Genomic DNA, 21825 nt, shown 5'->3' on the forward strand with positions numbered 1-21825 from the left:
ACTAATCAAGATTTGAGATGAATGTTTTGATAGAGCAATCAGATTTGTCTAATCTATCATTAGTTGACAGTCGCTTCAGGCAGAGTGTGAACTTGGCAATACTAGACTTGTTTCTGATCCCTTTGGCTTGGCCCACCATTTAGGTGGTGTGGCTGAGCCTAAGCAGTGGACCCAGGCATTACAGATAATTAACTTCTGCTTCTCACTTCCTCCAATCCTTCTTCCCCTCCCACCAGTTTTCAGAATACCTTAGGAGGTATTCAGCTCCTGTGAACTTCCTGTTCATGGCATCAAGAGTTTCAGGAACATGGCATTACCTCTGTCATTTTCACCTGAGAAGAAAGGTGGGCCAAGCCCAAGTGACAAATCTCCTGGGTAATTTATGATATCACTTAGAAATGATAGACAGAAACATAATCTGTTGTTCAGATCCTAAAACATGATGCTGTGAAAGTGCTGCACTCAATATGTCAGCAAATTTGGAAAACTCAGCAGTGGCCACGGACTGGAAAAGGTCAGTTTCATTCCAATCCCAAAGAAAGGCAATGCCAAAGAATGTTCAAACTACCACACAGTTGTACTCATCTCACATGCTAGCAAAGTAATGCTCAAAAGTCTCCCCAAGCCAAGCTTCAACAGTATGTGAACCGTGAACTTCCAGATGTTCAAGCTGGATTTAGAAAAGGCAGAGGAACCAGAGATCAAATTGCCAACATCTGCTGGATCATTGAAAAAGCAAGAGAGTTCCAGAAAAACATCTATTTCTGCTTTATTGACTATGCCAAAGCCTTTGACTGTGTGGATCACAGCAAACTGTGGAAAATTCTTAAAGAGATGCAAATACCAGACCACCTGACCTGCCTCCTGAGAAATCTGTATACAGGTCAGGAAGCAACAGGTAGAAGTGGACATGGAACAACAGACTGGTTCCAAATTGTGAAAGGAGTACGTCAAGGCTGTATATTGTCACCCTGCTTATTTAACTTATATGCAGGGTACATTATGCGAAATGCTGGGCTGGATGAAGCACAAGCTGGAATCAAGATTGCTGGGAGAAATATCAATAACCTCAGATATGCAGATGACACCACCCTTATGGCAGAAAGCGAAGAACTAAAGAGCCTCTTGATGAAAGTAAAAGAGGAGACTAAAAAGTTGGCTTAAAGCTCAACATTTAGAAAACTAAGATCATGGCATCTGCTCCCATCACCTCATGGGAAATAGATGGGGAAACAATGGAAACAGTGACAGAATTTATTTGGGGGGACTCCAAAATCACTGCAGATGGTGACTGCAGCCTTGAAATTAAAAGATGCTTGCTCTTTGGAAGGAAAGTTATGACCAACCTAGACAGCATATTCAAAAGCAGAGACATTACTTTGCCAACAAAGGTCCATCTAGTCAAAGCTATGGTTTTTCTAGTAGTCATGTATGGATGTGAGAATTGGACTATAGAAAAAACTGAGCATGGAAGAATTGATGCTTTTGAACTGTGATGTTGGAGAAGACCCTTGAGAGTCCCTTGGACTGCAAGGAGATCCAACCACTCAATCCTAAAGGAAATCAGTCCTGAATATTCATTGGAAGGACTGATGCTGAAGCTGAAATGCCAGTACTTTAGCCACCTTATGCGAAGAACTGACTCATTTGAAAAGACCCTGATTCTGGGAAAGATTGAGGGCAGGAGGAGAAGGGGATGATAGAGGATGAGATGCTTGGATGGCATCACCAACCCGATGGACATGAGTTTGAGTAAACTCTAGGAGTTGGTGATGGACAGGGAAGCCTAGTGTGCTGCAGTCCATGGGGTCACAAAGAGTTGTACACAACTGAGCAACTGAACTTAATCTGTTGTTAACCTTTATTGATTACAACTCTTGTCATGTCATGTGTCACTAAAATCTGTACCCTATGTGACTGAGTTGTACATACTTGGGGGCAGTTTAGCATAGCTTGTACATTTTTTCTTTCAATTTGATAGTATAAATGAAAGCTTTTGTTGTAGATTAGTATTTTGTTGTACACAATGTTTTAAGTTCTGAAATAAAATCCCAAAGTAGTAAGTTACACTGTGTATATTACTGAAGCTGAAGCTATAATACTTTGGCTACCTGATCTCCTTGCTGTCCAAGGGATTCTCAAGAGTCTTCTCCAGCACCACAGTTGGAAAGCATCAATTTTTCGGTGCTCAGCCTTCTTTATGGGCCAACTCTCACATCCATATATGACTACTGGAAAAACCATAGCTTTGACTAGATGGACCCCTGTCGCAAAGTGATGTCTCTGCTTTTTAATTCGCTATCTAGGTTTGTCATAGCTTTTCTTCCAAAGAGTAAATGTCTTTTAATTTCAGGGCTGCAGTTATCATGCAGTCACAGTGATTTTGTAGCCCGTGAAAATAAAATCTGCCACTGTTTTCTTTTTCTCCTCTTTTTATTTGCTATAAAGTGGTGGGACTGGATACCATGATCTTAGTTTTTTGAATGTTGAGTTTTAAGCCAGCTTTTTCGCTCTCCTCTTTCACCTTCATTAAGAGGCTCTTTAGTTCCTCTTCACTTTCTGTCATAAGGGTGGTGTCATCTGCATATCTGAGGTTATTGATATTTCTCCCGGTGATCTTGATTCCAGCTTGTGCTTCATCCAGCCTAGCATTTCACGTCATGTGCTCTGCATATAAGTTAAATAAGCAGGGTGAAAATATACAGCCTTGATGTACTCCTTTCCCAATTTTGAGCTAGTCTTTTGTTCCTGTCTGGTTCTAACTCTTGCTTCTTGACCTGCAAACAGGTTTCTCAGGAGGCAGGTAAGGTGGTCTGATATTCCCATCTCTTTAAGGATTTTCCACAGTTTATTACAATGCACAAAGGCTTTAGCATAGTCAATGATGCAGAAGTAGATGTTTTTCTGGAATTCTTTTGCTTTTTCTATGATCCAACAGATGTTAGCGATGTGATCTCTGGTCCCTCTGCCTTTTCTAAATCCAGCTTGTACTTCTGGATCATGTACTGTTGAACCAATTTGTGGTTCATGTACTGTTGAAGCCTGGCTTGGAGGATTTTGAGCTTTATATTGCTAGCTTGAGAAATGAGCACAATTGTACAGTAGTTTGAACATTCTTTGGCATTGTCCTTCTTTGGGATTGGAATAAAAACCTACCCTTTTACAGTCCTGTGAGCACTGCTGAGTTTTCCAAATTTGCTGCCATGTTGAGTGCAGCACTTTAACAGCATCATCTATATATAAATACATATATTTATATAGATGTATATATCTTTATAAAGATAAATATTAGGATATTTCCTTGTAAAGTGTTTGGGAAATTCCAGAAAAGTCTAAGGGAAAAAATTTTTAGTTTCCCAGAATTCCATCAACACTGAGTTAATATAACAATATTAATTCATCCTATGAAAGTTAAATAAATAACAGTACAAATACCAGTGATTGATCGCCTGAGTAAAATGGAATTCTCCTGACATGCTGTTCTGGAATCTATGAAACACCAGAAGAAAATCTAAAGGCATCCGGGAAGATGAAACTCTCAAGGTTTCAGTTTCTACATGAAAGGCACATGGGCAAAGCTCATTTACGCTGTTAGTGTATCCAACATGTTGAAAGTGACAACTTTTCAATTTCACAGGTGTGTCACAAGGCTTCCTAAAGGAACGCTAGTCACACTTTGAGAGATGACTGAGACAAGGAAGAGTGGGGTGTTACCTAATTAGACTCCAGGTATAATTATGTAGTTGCTCCCCTGGTAGCTCAGCTAGTAAAGAATCTGCCTGCAATGCAGGAGACCCGGGTTTGATTCCTGGATTGGGAAGATCTGCTGGAGAAGGGCCAGGCTACCCCCTCCAGAATTCTTGGGCTTCCCTGGTGGCTCAGATGGTAAAGAATGCGCCTGCAATGTGGGAGATCTGGGTTTGATCCCTGGGTTGGGAAGAACCCCTGGAGGAGGGTATGGCAACGCACTTTGATATTCTTGATTGGAGAATCCTCATGGACAGAGGAGTCAGGCAGGCTACAGTCCATGGGGTCGCAATGAGTCAGACACGACTGAATGACTAAGCATACACATAATTACGTAGTTATGTAAGGTGTTCCAGGCAGCAGTGTTCTGTGTGTTAATTAACTTTCATGCTGAATGTACAGTAACACTTGAACAAAGAACAGTTCCCAGAGGAAGAGAAGCTCCCTCACTTGCCCTGACTTAGTCATTTGCTTCCTAAAACTACCTTCCCTGTCCCCTTTTGTTAATTGAGATGGGAGGCATAGGGCAGGCTGTTTTGCAAGAAGTTCATTTTTGGTTCCTTTAACTGCCTACTTTCTTTGCTAGTCCGCACACATTATTTACAATGATCTTTGAAGAAGTAATATGTGTCCGAATTTACTTATGTATTTATCTGTTCAATTCAGTGCAGTTCAGTTGCTCAGTCATGTCCGACTCTTTGCGACCCCATGAATTGCAGCACGCCAGGCCTCCCTGTCCATCACCAAGTCCTGGAGTTCACTCAAACTCACTTCCATCGAGTTGGTGATGCCATCCAGCCATCTCATCCTCTGTCGTCCCCTTCTCCTCCTGCCCCCAATCCCTCCCAGCATCAGAGTCTTTTCCAATGAGTCAACTCTTCGCATGAGGTGGCCAAAGTACTGGAGTTTCAGCTTCAGCATCATTCCTTCCAAAGAACACCCAGGACTGATCTCCTTCAGAATGGACTGGTTGGATCTCCTTGCAGTCCAAGGGACTCTCAAGAGTCTTCTCCAACACCACAGTTCAAAAGCATCAATTATTTGGCGCTCAGCTGTCTTCACAGTCCAATTCTCACATCCATACATGACCACTGGAAAACCATAGCCTTGACTAGATGGACCTTTGTTGGCAAAATAATGTCTTTGCTTTTGAATATGCTATCTAGGTTGGTCATAACTTTCCTTCCAAGGAGTAAACGTCTTTTAATTTCATGGCTGCAGTCACCATCTGCAGTGTAAAATCCAACTGATTTTCAACTTTGATCTTTTTCTCTTCGTGAAACCTCACAAGTCTCTTCCGCTAGTGAAGAATGACGCTCACTGGACCACAGGATGAGTTCACATGCCACCAGCTATCTTGTGTCCTAGTCCTCTCTGGTTGATCCCATTCCTGTCTGCAGGTGACAACAATGGGAAAGGCACTGGTTCAAGAATATTCTTTCTTCTAGTAAATTAGTCCGTGGCTTCATTTGTGCTAGCCTCTACTGTCGATTGCTGCCTGAGTCCTTAACACGATAAAGTACACTCTGTAAACCCATATATTTCAAGTCTACATACTTGCATGAGAAAAGATTTCAGGTCATCAGTGATGCACTGTGTATGGATAGGAGCCAATTAATTTTCCAGTCCTCTCTGTCCTCAAGTGGGAAAATCCCATTTTGAGGTTCTCTGCTCCTTCTAATCCTATCTCCTTGACATCTCCTGGCTTCATTCTGCTACTAATGAAGTCTTTGGGATGACACACAGAACCACCCTGATGATGTGGGAGACGGACAGTACTTCTAGGATTCTCTGTACAATAGCAGGCAATTAACATAGATTAAGGATTTACCAGAAACTTTAATAACTCAGATTCACCACCTTTTAAAAAAAATTCTAGTATCTCTTACCGATTATGAGAAAGAAATGCTTCAAAATGGTCTTGATTTTTGTTGTCTTATTAGAAGAAAGAAATAATGAAAGCCTTTGTTGTATAAAAAGCTTCATCGAGGAGCCCTGTGATTGGACAGGAAATGTTTTCAAATAATGCAGCCCTCGTGCAGATAAGGCTCACCTCATGCAGATAAGCACTTACATTTGGACTGCTTGAGTACTTCCTTTCCATAATTTTCAGTTGGATAGCTGGTGAAACTGTCCTCATTGTTTTATTCTCCTCTAGCATCCAGTGTGGATGGATCGGAGGGGAATCCATCAAGGAATCCATTGACCAGATCAGCCCTTCATAGTCAAAACGAGAACGACCAATTTTGACCAAGCACTTGCTCTTTGCAAGATTAGATTTGGTGTATCCAAAACCGAAAGAAGACTGAGACATAACCCCTGTCCCCAGAGAGTTTGCCATCTATTTGGGAAGATAAGGCAGAAACATGAAGGACCCTGATGGTGGAAAAGATTGAAGGCAGGAGGAGAAGGGAGTGGCAGAGGATGAGATGGTTGGATGGCATCATGGACTCAATGGACATGAGTTTGAGCAAACTCTGGGAGATGGTGAAGGACGGGGAAGCCTGCTGATCCGCAGTCCATGGGGTCGCAAAGAGTCGGACACAACTGGACAACTGAACAGCAAAAAAGGACTCAAATAGCAGTTCAAGATAACACTAGGGAAGATATGCCACATGACAACACATGATTGTCAAAGGCATTTACAGATTTCTCTTAGAAGAAACGTATCCTTAGATCCTTCTAATAGTCAAAGCTCACAGATGCCAGTTCTGAATCCCCATAATATTAGTGAAGTGAAGTTGCTTGGTTGTGTCCGACTCTTTGTGACACTCTCAGGCTCCTCTGTCCATGGGATTTTCTAGGCAAGAGTACTGGAGTAGGTTGCCATTTCCTTCTCCAGGGATTCTTCCCAACCCAGGGATCGAACCCGGGTCTCCCATATTATAGACAGACGCTTTACCATCTGAGCCACCAGGGAAATCCCCTGATATTAAGTACTACTCTATAAAGATGGTTTTCAATTTCAAAATGTCAGCTAAAGAGAAATCTGATCTATGTAGCTTATAATTATTTTAGATTATCACTGAACTAGTTGGTAAAGAACCCACCTACCAATGCAGGAGATGTAAAAGACGTGGGTTTGATCCCTGGGTCAGGAAGATCCCCCAGAGAAGGGCATGGCAACCCACTCCAGTATTCTTGCCTGGAAAATCCCATGGACAGAGGAACCTGGTATCTATAGGAACCCTATGGTCCATAGGGTCACAAAGAGTCAGACACGATTGAAGCAACTTATCCCGCAAAGGCATAGAATTTTAAAATTCTGATAAAACTCACAGACCTCTGAGAAGATGCCAGTGGGGCTCACAGACCCAGAATCTAGTCATTTCATTAGCAGGATCCAAGTTCACTGATGGGTTCATTTCAAGCCATGTTGATCAGACTTTGGGGGAATCGTGGGCTTTCAAGTTGGGTTAGATGTAGGCAGGTGAAGAGAGGTCATTCCAATTAGGAGGGTCAAGAGAATCTTGTATAAACCAGGTTCTGTGTGTTGGGCTTCCTGGCTAAAATAGAAAGTTTCAGAAACTTAGACCAAGTACGTAGGAGATACTAAGAGACGGCTGAGTTCTGAGAAGCTGTCAAAGGTGTCCAGTGCTAAGTGTGACGTTATGCTCATGATATTAGTATTTTAGAAAGATTAGTTTGGTGGCAGGTGTACCATGGATTTGGGTTCTTATTTAAAGGGGTGTATTTGGAAGAAAGCAAGATTCTTGAAATAACATGATGTGGACATGTACTCTGCAGAGCAGTGATACAGAAGGGAAATATGAATCTCAAAGGACTTCCGAGGTGAGAGAATTTTATAACCAGTTATTTACAGAGATGAAGAAGAGGACAGAGTCGAGGGTGATTCTCGATTTCAAACCTAGCAGTAAACAGACATTTAGAGGGAGCAGATTGTACATGGCAACACTTAGCTTAAGCACAGGGAGAAGTTTTAAGGATACAGCCACGTGAATAGCTATTGATAAGACCCACAATGCAAAGAAAGAAGCACTGCCTTGATATTCTCCTGGTTGAGAAAATTATGAAATTGTCCTACAAAGAATTACTTTAATTTTCATGTCAACTCAGCAACCTGAGCTATAAGAATACTTAAAGTACAAAGCCAGTAATTGCGAGTAAACAGATTGCCAGATGTTTTCATGATTTTGATATTTTATTGCATTGTTAGTAATCACCTTAAACTATCTTCTTACGGAGGCTTGTGATTAAGGGCTTGGTGATGCTTCCACCAGTGGACGGCCAGATTTTCCCTCTTTGTTACTATTTAGGTTAAAACTCATATCACCTTGGTTCTCAGAAACGGACAAATTGACCAATGACCTGTCAATTCCCAACTGCCTTTTTTTTCACTGCTTACCGAGATTCTGTTGTCTCTGAAGAACAAGAGCTCTGTAATCCTTGAAGAATTGGCTGCTTTCTGTCTAACGGAGCAACGAAGTCGAGGCTGTGGGGCTGGGAAATCTCTGGGGTGACACCCTCACATTTGAAGAGTGAGGAGAAACGGAGCAGAAAAACCCTGTACCTCCTGCCACACCTGTTGCCTCAGCCTAGGAATCTACTGGGTTGGCCAAAAAAAATTGTTCCAGTTTTTCCATTAGATGTGATGGGAAAACCTGAATGAGCTTATTGGCCAACCCAACAGATCCGGGCTAAAGACTGAATTGAGTGCAGACAGTTGTCTAGTTGAAGACTGTCTTTATGAAACTTGCACTCACCCCATTTCAGAGAACAGGGAAAATTCCACTTTCGTCAGAAACATCTAAGTCCTGTGAGCTCCAGGCTATATGACTGTTTAATAGGCGGTGGCCTTTGAGGTCCTTACAACTTTCCAGGTGTCTCGCTTACAGTGCCTCGTGCTGCCCTGTCCACAACTTAGCCTTCTCAGCATCACTTCTGAAAGGTGAAGGTCAAAGGTCTGTGGCACAGGCCCCCTGACACTTTGAGGGGGCAGAGCCATGCTAGCCAAATTCCGAACCCATTTACAAATTGGAAAATAACAAAATTAAGGGTGGTTATTTCCCCCGTTACCGAGAGGTGGTATATGTGAAATCACCTTTTTAAATAGACTTTACAATAAATATTGGCTTTCCTCTCTCTGGGAAGGCAGACGTTTGTGTAACAAGGGAAGAAAGCACTCTTCTAATAAAAGATCCCGTTGCTTTTCCATCTTAAAATGAGAGCTTAAGAGCTTTATGATCCTAAAATGAAAAGAATTCCCTGACTATATAAGAAAAAGGAAAGAGCGATGGAAAATTTGGGCCTCCCCCCAACCTCCAAAAAAAACGTACCTCACCTTGCCGTCTCAGCATAGCCCATTGGCATGAGCACCCTGGGAGGATGGAGCTTTTATTAGGACATAATCATTTCCAGCTCTGTTACAGTCATTATCCTCTAAGTTTCCCAAATGCTGTGCTATGTATGGTACTTCACCCTGGAACCTGCGTAGCCACAGGTGGGGAATGAACCAAGCTTTTGAGACCAATAGGATGGTGTGAACATCAGACCAGGTAACAGAGCTGTTTTAGTCATATTAGGATCATAAAAAGGTCGTTAATGCTTTGCTTTCAAGACACTGCAGTTTCTAATTCTTCTGGAGCTATACTTTTTTTCTTTATAACTATAGTTCACATTTTCACATAAATTGGCTTAAAATAATTTCCAATAATAAGCCGATGTCTGTAGCCGCACTTAAATCACGTTCTCAGTCTAATATATGTATTATATTAGTGGCTGCTTAGAGGACAAAGCACACTGAGTCTCCAGCAAAACATAATTGGAATAAATCCCTTTCAAAGTAATAATATATGATCACCTTTCTAAATATGGGCTTCCCTGGTGGCTCAGATGGTAAAGAATCTGCCTGTGATGCAGGAGACCCAGGTTCGATCCCTGGGTCGGGAAGAGCCTTTGGAGAAGGGAATGGCAACCCACGCCAGTATTCTCACCTGGAGAGTTCCATGGACAGAGGAGCCCGGAGGGGCTACAGTCCATGTGGTCACACGCCTGTGCAACTAATGCTAGCACTTTCTAAATATACGAAGCTTGGAATCACTCACTTAATATCATTTTTGTGTTACGGTAACCACTGAGGTCAGAAAATGCAGAGCTGATTCCAATTTCTTCCTTATGGTCCGAAAGAACTCACCTATCTCTCAAAGTGACATAGCAGGATGTACCTTATTGATGGAACAGGAACTGATGTGTCCATTTTGTTATTTTGTCTGTAAAACAGATGTTCTCTTTCGTCAGATCATCTACTTTTAAGGTATTCCTGAATCCAGACTTGCAAGATAACTTGCCAATTAGTACTTGATAGGTATAAAAGTTAAAGCACCAAGAAAATAGGTGTCTTTCCAAGACTACATAGCTATTCACATCCAGAAGTAAAATGAGACCCACTATGAGGCCTTTTCTTCATTTTGGTGGAGTCGCTGTGGTTCTGACCCTCAGTCTGACTTACAGTAACAAGAAGGGGGAGGTCTCAGCTGAATGCACAGTCTTCATTAGATGTTCTGGAACCATGTCATCACGTGACTTCCCAAAGATCTCTTAACCAGACACTGGCTCTAACAGCTCCTCCCCTGGGACGGAAGGGTCTTTAAGGTATTTTGAGGGGAGGAGAAGGGTTAAGAGGTCTAATCCATAACTCTAAATCCCCGTGCTTGGGGGAGCTCATTGACATGGTGGGTTTTAAGGGCTCCTCTGGAGCCATTAGGGTTTGTCATGCTGAGGCCCACTAGAGAACACTTAATTGTAGACCATTGCCCCAGTGTGTTTCAAGGGCTTTTCAGGGTCTTTAACAAAGCAGCTTCTTGCCACTTATGGGAAACCCTGGGAAAGTTCTGAGGCAGACAAACCCAAGCATATTCTTTATGTCTGTGCTGAAATAACTGGAATTGTCAGATTCTTTGTATCTTCTCCTCACTTTTTCCCTCTTAAATAAATCAAGCCTCAGTTGTACATAGATCCCTGGGTGCTGGATGTATGTCAAATACATTTCTTTCCCTTTTCAATTTCTTGCTTTTGAAGTTGGAATTTTTGGTAGTGGTGTGGCGGTGGTAGAGATGGTGTAATGAACAAACACAGTTATCACATCCAGGGGCTGGGAAACTTTAATTTAGCAGCGTAATAAAACCACATTTCTTCATATGGAACCAATTCCTCCTTGCCTTCTTCCCCCAAGGACTGAAGGAAATATCTCTGGTATATGGTTAAATACCTGATAGATTAGACCTGCAGATAGATGGGTGGGTTAAGGCAGAGCACAAAAGAAAGCTCATGTTTTCAGCTGTCTATCCTATTTTCAGGCTCCAGTTGCCCCTCAGAATTCAGAATTTACCACATTAGTCCTAATCTAAGATTTAGCTCTTTAATGTTTCCAATATTCTGGGTGGACTCAGTTCCCAGCTTTCACATTGCCTATCTCTGTTAGCATCTCTGCATCTATAAGAGGGCATTCATTAGGGCTGGATGGAGGGAAACCCACTGAAAGACCAGACCCCATTTCTGGGTGCTGGAAATCCAAGTCCCCAGCATTGAGGACAGAATGAATTGAGAGGTACCCTGAGTCATAAAGATAGATCCAAGGGTGAAAACTAAAAACCTAGAGTCTCTTTTTGCCCTGAACTCTCAAGCTCTTTCAAAAACGGGTTCATTTCTGAAAATGCTGAAGTTTTGAGAGTTCTAGCTCCTTCTCATGATTTCCCACACTATCAAACAGAAGTTGAGCTCTGGGTCACAAATAATTAACAGGTAGTCTTTATGTTAAGCAAGAGGTCATGCATGGAGCTTTAGCTCCTCCAGTACAATTCTGTGTTGTTTGGGTTTTTACAAGCACATTGCCTCTGTTCTTCTACTGATGGGAACAAATAATACTGTTTTGTTTCTTTCTGTTTAAATATCCAGGAGGTGTGGAGATGTGTAGAAATACTGAGGACCCTGAATGAGGATTGTTAACTCTGAGTGCTTTTTGCTAGTTCAGATATACCAATGAAATGAGGGACACGATTGTTTTGGTAGAACTCTGTGATTGATTCAGAAGATCTCATTGAACCCTATCTTAGGAATAGTTGGGGAGGTTTCTGTCTTTGATTTCCGCATCTCCCTGAGTGTCTGCTTGCTCCCTTCTTTCGGCACATCAACTTCTGCTGTATGTCTGTCCGCACGACTGACTGAAAGATGGCTGCCAGTTCTGGAATAATCCACTCTGGCTCAGGAAGTCGGGGGTGGTGGACTGTGAGGCCGCCCTGAACAAACATGGCTGCCAGGATCCTACTGCTGAAGCCACATGTGTTCGAGAGGCAATCCAGTGTATTTCCATCATACGACTTCTTTACCGAGTACGTTAAAGTATCTATAGTTCCTTGTATCCTTCAAAATAGAGTTATTTTAAGGCATGAACATAAAATTTTAGAGCAGGAAAGGATTTTAAAGTTCACCCAACCCTACCCTCTGTGTCTCATTGGGGGATAAAAAAGTGAAGGCAAAGAGAAAGTGATTAATTTCCCAGAGGTCCTAAAGCTAGGGAATAGTGTCCAGTGTTCACGCTTTTAGGCAAAATTATCTAATATATCCTTTATTCAATTTTTTTCCTGCTGTATCACAGCTACACATACTTCAGATGTTATTTTTTCCTATTGCCTCGAAATTTTTGGATTACAAGGCATTTATATTTATAGTCCCTTGTTTAATAGATGGTTTGTTTTAGGTTTTTATAGGCTCTTTTATGCTAGCAAAAACATAGGTAATGTTTGTGAAGACAACACGGAAACATGGAAAAATGCTTGTACCATTCAATGAAAGCAGCCAATTAATGATTCTGTATTCTTTATGTTGAAAAGTATGTAAAAATATTCGTGTGAATGCCAGCTAGATTTTATAGAATGGTGGTGTTGTGTATAACTTTCAATTATCCTTAAGTGAAGTCGCTCAGTCGTGTCCGACTCTTTGCAACCCCATGGGCTATAGCCTATCAGGCTCCTTTCCAGGCAAGAGTGCTGGAGTGGATTGCCATTTCCTTCTCCAGGGAATCTTCCCGACCCAGGAATCGAACCCGGGCCTCCCGCATTGTAGGCAGACGCTTTACCATCTGAGCCACCAGGGAAGCCCTAGACTGTCGTTATTTTTAGTATTTTAGAAAGTACACTTAATGAGAAGACAACCTACCCTACTTGTGATTGTATTCTTGCTCACAGAAGTGAACTTGCCCTAACATAATGCTGTACTTTTCCAGAGCCACTGGAATCTTTATGCCAGTAGTGAACACATCAAAAATGAAATCCTCATCATTGTGGCTCCAGCTGTGTTAAATTAGAGTCTAAGCAGAGACATGGCCCCAGAAAGACGGCCCATCATCAGAAGCAATCGGAGGATGTTTTCAAGCACTGGTAGAATCAGAATTTAGGGTTGGGAAGAACCTCTCATCATGTAATTTCAGAGCCACTGGGTTTCGGAAGTGGTAGAAGCGTGGAACATTGCAGGTCTGTAGAGGCAAAAGTTTGGTTAAAATCCAGATAGGGGACTCTCATTGCAGTGGCCTCCCAGTGAAGTACTTTCTGCGAGGGAAATTAGATGCATCAAGACTGTGCTTCAGGAACTCCCCTGGTGGTCCACTGGTTAAGAGTCTGCCTTCCATTGTGGGGACACAGGTTCAATCCCTGGTCAGGGGATGAAGATCTCGCACACTGAGGGGCTGCTGAGACTGTGCGCCATAACTAAGAGAAGCCCGCACAACACAGCGAAGATCCTGCATGCTGCAACTGACCCGAGGCGGCAATATATAAAGAAAAATTAAAAAAAAAAAAAAAAAGATTGCGCTTCACCTGGAAAAGGCCTTCTCACTGTCTCCACTGCCCTCCCCCCACCCCACCCCCAAGCTTTGCTATCTACTGACTCAGAGGTTAAAGCATCTGCCTGCAATGCGGGAGACCTGGGTTTGATCCCTGGGTCGGGAAGATTCCCCTGGAGAAGGAAATGGCAACCCACTCCAGTATTCTTGCCTGGAGAATCGCATGGACAGAGGAGCCTGGTGGGCTACAGTCCACAGGGTCACAAAGAGTCAGACACGACTGAGCGACTTCACTTTCACTTTCACTTTCTGACTGCAAAACTGGGAGAGAAGATGCAACCCATTAGACATCATCTGATTTTTAATCTGCCCTTATGGCAGTCCATGTGTAAAGCAAGACAGGACAACTAGAACAGCCAGCAGGGCTTGTGAAGGCTGGAGGGCGCACCTCGGAGAGGGGGCCTTTTGCTTGCACGCTCCTTTCCTTCTACTTGAAAAGGGCAAACCAGATTGTCAAAGAGCATGAGAAGTAAAGGGAAGGGATCAAGAGGCGAGCTGACACTGCATGTCCCACACCTGTCAGGTGCCTTTAATCCATTAGCTCTTAGACCCCAGGAAACTGCTCCTTCTGGTTTTTTCTACCACGTGTAACAGTGCTGTGTGGTTAGGGCTTAATGAAGGTAGAGCTTAATGAATTTGATGAAGAGGACAGGTTGTCAGGAGCCTCCACCGAGGCACCTCTGCTTCTCTGAAAGTAGGACAGTCTTTGTTTCAGAGTAGATACAGAGGGATGGCAGAGAATGAAAGATATTTCAGTATCTGGAAAGAAGCGAGGTAGAGTTTGGAAGAGAGATTTCAACACCACTAAGGATTATCAAGCATCTTAGCCCTATAGGAATGATCTGGCCCATTTGTTCATTGATGGATTTATTCATTGATCAGTGCTTTTCATTCAACAAACTTTTTTACCTCCCACTGTGCTGAGTACTGGAGAAACAGGACCTTGACCTCATGGAGTTTACAGGGAAGATGTCCTGCAGACTCGCTCCAGCACATCTATCTTGAGTACTTAATATATTAGGTACCATGCTGTGCTGTGCTCAGTGGCTCAGTCATGTCCAAGTCCATGGGGCGGGCTACACCCCGTGGACTGTAACCCACCAGGCCCCTCTGTCCATGGGGGTTCTCCAGGCAAGAATACTGGAGTGGGTTGCCATACCCTTCCCCAGGGGATCTTCCCTGACCCAGGGATTGAACGCAGGTCTCCAACATTGCAGGCAGATTTTTTTACCATCTGAGCCATCAGGGAAGCCCAAGAATACTGGGGTGGGTAGCCTATCCTTTCTCCAGGGGGTCTTTCTCACCTAGGAATTGAACCAGGGTCTCCTGCATTGCAGGCAGATTTTTTACCAGCTGAGCTGCCAAGGAAGCCCATTAGGTACCATGAGGAGTCGTAAAGGTGAACCAACAGAGTCCTCAGGAAGTGCAGATGTCAGGGATGGATCCTAATTGTAATCTCTCCAGAGATTTTTAGTCAGTTAGTCACTTATTAGGCCTCTCACTTCCTGTAGATATTTGTTTTCTTGGTTGGATTCCAATTTCCCTGTTCTAATTGCCTTTCTGGTCTTGGCCAGCCCTCGGCATGCAAGATTGCCATTGGTACCTGCTGTTTGAAGCACAAGCCGACGATTCTTTAATTTTTTTTTTTTTCTTTTAGTTTACCTGGATTGGGTCTTTATTGCTTTGTGGGGACTTTCTCTAGTTTCAGTGAGTGGAGCTACTCTTTGTTGCAATATGCGGACTTCTCATTGTGGTGGCTTTTCCTGCTGTGGAGCACAGGCTCTAGGCATGTGAGCTTCAGTAGTTGCTTCTAGCACACGAGCTTGGTTGGTCCACAGCATGCGGCACTGTAAAGGAGGGAAAGGGACAGGGCACAACTTTTGAAAGAATGACATAGCCCAAGGACACAGCATAAACTGATTAGAACCAAATGGGAGCAAGATGGCAGACAAGACTAGACCTTGATCCTCAATCAGCAAGTGAAATGACAGACCCAGAGGCGCCATGACAGTTCCAAGGCACTGTCCAAAGACCAAGGAGTCGGTGGTGGCCCAAATCCTGGAAATCTCTGCCCCCTCCCAAAAATAATCCTCCTGGCTCACTAAAGTGAAGTGAAGTCGCTCAGTTGTGTCCGACTCTTTGTGACCCCATGGACTGTAGCCTACCAGGCTCCTTGTCCATGGGATTTTCCAGGTAAGAGTACTGGAGTGGGTTGCCATTTCCTTCTCCAGGGGGTCTTCCCGACCCAGGGATAGAACCCAGGTCTCCCACATTGTAGGCAGATGCTTTACTGTCTGAGCCACCAGGAAAGTCATATATGAAATTACCCGGCCTATAAAAACTAACCACGTCACATTTCTAGGCCGCACTCGGCTTCTGCGATGGCCCACACTCTGTGGAGTATGCTTCTCTCTGAATCTGAATAAATCCACTTCTTACCTATCGCTATGTCTCTCACTGAATTCTTTTTGCTATGAGACATGAAGAACCTGAGCTTCATTAGTTCCTGAAACCAAGTACCATGGGTTTGGGCTGGGTTTGAGTCCCAGCACATGAGTTCAAGTCCCAGTCTGAGATAAACTGTTTCAGAATCTTCCAGGGTCAGGGAAGTCCACAAGCCAACAGTTCTTGTTTCCAAAAATCTTGGTTCTCTGTACCTGAATGCCAAACAGAAATACAGAGACAGAGTTACGGAGGAGAAAGAAAGAGGAAAGAGTCGCCTTATTCCTTTGTCAGGCAAGGGGAAACATGGGCTAGTTCCTCCAGAACTGCGCCTTGGACTTCCCTGGGGGCTCAGACAGTGAAGAATCTGCCTGGAGTGCAGGAGACCTGGGTTCCATCTCAGGGTCGGGAAGAGCCCCTGGAGAAGGGAATGGCAGCCCACTCCAGACTTCTTGCCTGGAGAATCCCGTGGACAGAGGAGCCTGGTGGGCTGCAGAGCATGGGATCACAAGAGTCAGACAGGACTGAGTGACTAACAGTATTAGCAGTCCTTGGCGAGTAGGGAAAGGTTATATAGTCAGGCAGGAGTATGTGATAAGGCTCAAGGCAGTAACAGTTTTGAATTCTTTCTTCTGCAGTTGCAAAAGGGTGGGGTTTGCTGACAAGATTAGGGTGTGTGCAGGGTCCCAGGTGGTCCCCTCCTAATCTCAATGAACCTCTGCCTCAGGTGGTTTCCTTACTGTTTCCCCTTTGATGAGCAACTGTGCGGCCCTTTGAAACTCAGAAGGTCATGGAGGCCAGATTCCTGCTCCTGAGGATGGGGAACAAAAAGGCCTCCGTGCCCTGGAGTCCCACAGGGCCCTGCTAGGCACGAGTCTCACCTTGGCCACAGCTGCACTTAGTTGCACCTCTCTGAAGCTGCATTTAGCAGGGATTGGTTGAGCCTCAGCAAACCTCAATTCAGATCAGAGTTCAAACCTGGTGAGCAAACTGCTTTAATACCAACAGTGATGGGGGCCGGGGGTGGGTGGGGGGAATGAGTTTAAAATAATCCTTTTAGAGACCCAAGATGCACTGACTTGACCTTTTATTCAGATTCTTTTCTTTCCAATAATAGTGATTTCAGGTCAACATCTCTTTCCATGTGGTTAATTCCATTAGGGTCATGCCAAAAGAGAGGTTCCATCTGTGCCTTTGAAACCCAAATGGGATGAAGAAAAATCATTGACATGGTCAAAATTTCAGTTATGCTAACCAGATTAAAGACTTTCTACGGAATTAAAGAAAAATTTGACACATAGATTATTCGAGACTAATCATTTAAGCACATAGGGAAATCTTCCCTGAAGTGGTATATTGCCAAGCTCTCAGTACTGACGTGTCAGCAGGAGAGACCAGTTTTAAACCAGTATTGGGTTGGCCAAAAAGTTCATTCCAGTTTTTTTTGGTAACACTGATGGAAAAACCTGAATAAACTTTTTGGCCAACCCAATATGAAACAGCAGACATCACTTTGCCAACAAAGGTCGATATAATCCAAGCTATGGTTTTCCCAGTAGTCATGTACAGATGTGAGAGTTGGACCATAAAGAAGGCTGAGCACTGAAGAATTGGTGCTTTTGAACTGTGATGCTGGAGAAGATTCTTGAGAGTCCCTTGGGCTGCAAGGAGATCAAACCAGTCCATCCTAAAGGAAAAGTCAACCCTGAGTATTCATTGGAAGGACTGATGGTGAAACTGAAGCTCCCGTACTTTGGCCACCTGACGTGAAGAGCCGACTCATTGGAGAAGACCCTGATGTCGGGAAAGACTGAGGGCAAGAGAAGAAGGGGGCAACAGAGGGTGAGATGGTTAGATAGTGTCACTAACTTAATGAATTTGAGCCAACTCTGGGAGATAGTGGAGGGTAGAGGAGCCTGGCATTCTGCAGTCTATGGGGTGGCAGAATTAGGTACAACTTAGCGACTGAGCAACAGCAATATAAAAAGAGGATCATTTCAGAGAGTGATTTAGGAAATGGGAGTAGAGGATGGGTAATATTAGAGGGGCCAGAAAAAGCTGCTCTGAGAGGTGACATTTAAGCTGAGATTTGAAAGACAAGAAGGAGACATCTACGTAAGGATATGGAGTTACTGTTTGTAACAGAGGGGACCCTGGTAAGTCAGAATTCCTGAGGTAGGATTGGGCTTGCTGTCTTAGGGGAAGAGGAGGAGGTCGGAAACATGTTGAAGGCAAAGCGATAGGAGACGGGAATAGTCAGAGAGGACACAGGGCTACAGGAAGAAGTTTCAGTTGTGTTCGAAGTCCAGAGAATACTTTAGACAACCAAACACAGACTTTTCATCAGCAAAGGAAAAACAGGTGAGGCGTATGTTTTATTTAGGACTGAAGAACTCATAGAGGTTTCTCCCGCTTCTGGTACCTCCACATTGAGTTATGCAAGGACTAGTAAAATCAAATCATATTTACCAAACTGCTTTGAAAATTTTAAAACACTTTAAATTTCATGTTTGGGAACGCATGTAAGAATTAAAGATTTTAAAATTTAAAAAATAAAAAACTTAAAAAAAAATAAAAATAAAAAAGAATTTAAAAAAATTTAAGGATATTGTTATTAAATCGTTTAACACCATTGAAGATATTACTTTATGAAAGTGTTAGTTGCTCAGTTGTGTCTGACTCTTTGTGACCCCATGGACTGTAGCCTGCCAGGCTCCTCTGTCCGTGGGGATTTCTCCAGGCAAGAATACTGGAGTGGGTTGTTATTCCTTCCTCCAGGGGATCTTCCCAACCCAGGGATGGAACCTGGGTCTACCTGCATTGCAGGCCAATTCGTTACCATCTGAGCCATCGGGGAAGCTATTATTTGTGGGAGAAGCCAGTTCTCTCTATTAGACCCACCTGGCCATTCTCTGAGGCCTGCGTCGCTCTGAGGACTCTGTTGCCATTTTCTATACATCATGAGGGCTTCAGGGAGGAGGATTCCCACCATGTAAACCCACAGACACTGAGGAGAGGATCCTGGTTTAGCCCAGTGCTCTCCTCTGACTCGCTGCGAGCAAAGGTGAAGATGTCCTGAGGCTGTAATTCCCAGAAAGTCCCCGCTTCTGGGGCCACATGAGCTAAATGGAAATTATGAAAATATCCAGGGCAAGAAGCTAATAAATAAGAAGTGACAGGCATTGCATATTAGGGGATTATTTGACTCTCCTGCAAGACCCATGATGAAGGCTAAGGGCGTCTAATCATCGCCCGGTAATGTGCTGCCTGATGAACTCCTGATACAAAAGGAAGTCTGGTCCTTCGAAAGAATAACCAGAAGATTTATGTCCTGAGGAGGATCGCGCCCTTTGGCGTGGGCCGTTTCTAAGAGCTTTTTTTGTGACCTTTGGCTTCTAAATGTAGCCCTTGGCCGTGATCTCTAGAAAAAGTAAAGGAATATGGCCCAGGTTTGTTCCATGGCACCAGGAATAAGGAAACTAAGGTACAGGATGGCGATCACCATTCATGTTTGCTGTTGTCTGGCCTGGCCCCCTCCATGGAAAGCCCTGGCAGGGATGCTGTAATCGTGTACTCAGTGAAGGCAGAAGTTGTTTTGATATTCTTTTACTTAGTAATTCTACCAGTGCTCCCCAAGCCAAAAGTGTAGCACAAATTAATTGAGCAAAAAAAGTGACTTGCATTCAGTTGGCCTTTCTGTTCTTATTACGATTGGAAAGGACTATTGGATGCAGATCATTTCAGAAGGGGGAAAAAAAAGGCGTATGTTACTTATTGTTTGGGGTGAATGTTTTTAGGATTTAAAAAGGGGATGCCGTGTCCTTAATAACTCTGGCACGCCACACCAATTCTGGTTGGCCTGACAGATTAAACATGAGTGCTCTCCCATTATTCTTGCAGCCTTGGCTTCCCCTCCAGCCTGATATGTATTCCACGCACAGTCAAGCCTCTGAGTTGACATCTTCTTCTAAAATTGTTTGGCTGTAATAAATATAAAACTTTCACCACTGATGTAAAGCATTGCTGGTTGGCATCATTTCGTACCCCCTTTTAATTATTCCTGACACTGTGGAGAAACATCTAATATAAATCTGTAATGTGTGCTGATGACAAACTACACGGTTGAAGGACCATGTAATTTCTCCACAATTAATTAAAGTGCATGGAGATTTTTTTCCCCCCTTCTTCCTTGCTTGCTTTCGTTTTTTTTTTTTTTTTTTTTTTTGCTTTCCCCTAGCAGCCAGATGCCACTGAGTGGCTCAAATAACACTGCTGTCAACTGTAAAAAATTAAGATCCAAACCGTAAGAAAGGTACTTAGATAAAGAAACCAGATGCCGGGTTATTTTGATCCCCACATACATCTTGATGTAAGCCGCCATTGTTCAACATCTGTATTTCCACAGCCTTAATTATGTACTTAACTCTGCAAGTCTGTCAGCAGTTGATTTCCACAAGTATCGTCACTTTGGTAAACCTTTTATTTAAAAAAAAAAAAAAAATTGAATGGTGCCAATCAGCCAAGGGATGAGAGACACTAGGAACTAGGAGGCCTTGTGCAGAAAGAAGCTGCTGCCTGTTTACACTCCTGATGCAGGCTGGTGTTTATGGGCACGTGTGTGTGTGGTCACTCAGAGAATGGGGCTGGGGGTGGAGGGGAACAAACGCTCTGCTACCGTTGCCGGCTGATCTGCCACCTGGAATTGATCAAAAGCAAATTAATTTTCATTTTCAATTAGGAATACAATTAAATCCAAAGTGGTGAGGGGGGGAAATTGTAATGTTTACATACAGCTCGGGTGGAGGGAGGGTGGAGGAAATGGCAGATGACATGAAATACACGTCTTTGTATCTGGGTGTTTAATTCATTCAAGTGTGAAGGGGGTGGCTTGGGCTGCCGCCACCGCTGCTACTGCCTTTCACTTCCCCAGAAGCGGCCCCCTCCTTCCCTTGAGCAGAGTTTTCAGGGAAAGGGAAGAGGGACAGCCCATCAGGGGGTAGAGACTGTGAGAGGTCCCTCCGTGGGGCCCTGCCCTCTTGCTCTGCCGGCTCCTTTTCCCAGGATTCTGCAGTGCGTCAAAGAGGTGGATGTTTTCTAGAAGCGCTTGTATTCGGAAACAGGAATTTGACTTTGCAGTCTGCCCCCAGCCCGCCCGCTCCCAGCGTCAGAGCGGTACCTGGCAAACGGATCCCCCATCTCGGTCTGGCCATCATCAAGAGATATTGAGTGATTGTGTGAAAGCAATCTGGCTGCTGAATGCCTCGTGTCACAGGATCCGAGCTCTTTCGCTTGACTTTTTCTCTGCATTCAACGGCTGCCTTTTGTTGGAGTAACTGAGTGGGGGCCTGCGGGGCGGACAGGATTCCTCCCGGCTGCCTGGGGAACACTTGGCCCACTGTGTTCATCACCAGGGGTGGTAACTGGGGGGAGCTTTGACCCTCATTGGAAGGCAAGTCAATTATTTGTCAATTATGAGATCTAGAAATCCAGATAGGGGACTGTTGTCAAAGGCTCGGCTCTGGGGTCTGAGGAAGGATAACAGTGGTTTGGTGAACAGGCAGCACATGTTTCTTCCCTGTATCCTTCTGTCTGTCTCCCAGGGCAGTCACATTTTGGCCTGCCCTAAGCCTGCTGCTCTGCTGGTAAGAAACTCCCAGATGCCCATCTTGGAGATCAGCCTCTTTGAAAAAGCAGAGTTGGTCAGTGATAAATATTTTGTCATATGAATAACAATGAAGATAGCTTCAGATAATAGCTGACATCTTTGTAAAATCCTCCAG

At 43.8% G+C, this 21825-nt stretch overlaps 1 protein-coding gene across 2 annotated transcripts in view; it reads left to right on the plus strand.

The window, feature by feature from the left end:
- The window catches only part of FTO (FTO alpha-ketoglutarate dependent dioxygenase), a 426388-nt gene that overhangs the window by 335724 nt on the left and 68839 nt on the right, over positions 1-21825 (plus strand).

Source organism: Ovis aries, chromosome 14, assembly GCF_016772045.2.
Source record: "Ovis aries strain OAR_USU_Benz2616 breed Rambouillet chromosome 14, ARS-UI_Ramb_v3.0, whole genome shotgun sequence".
Lineage (NCBI taxonomy): Eukaryota > Metazoa > Chordata > Mammalia > Artiodactyla > Bovidae > Ovis > Ovis aries.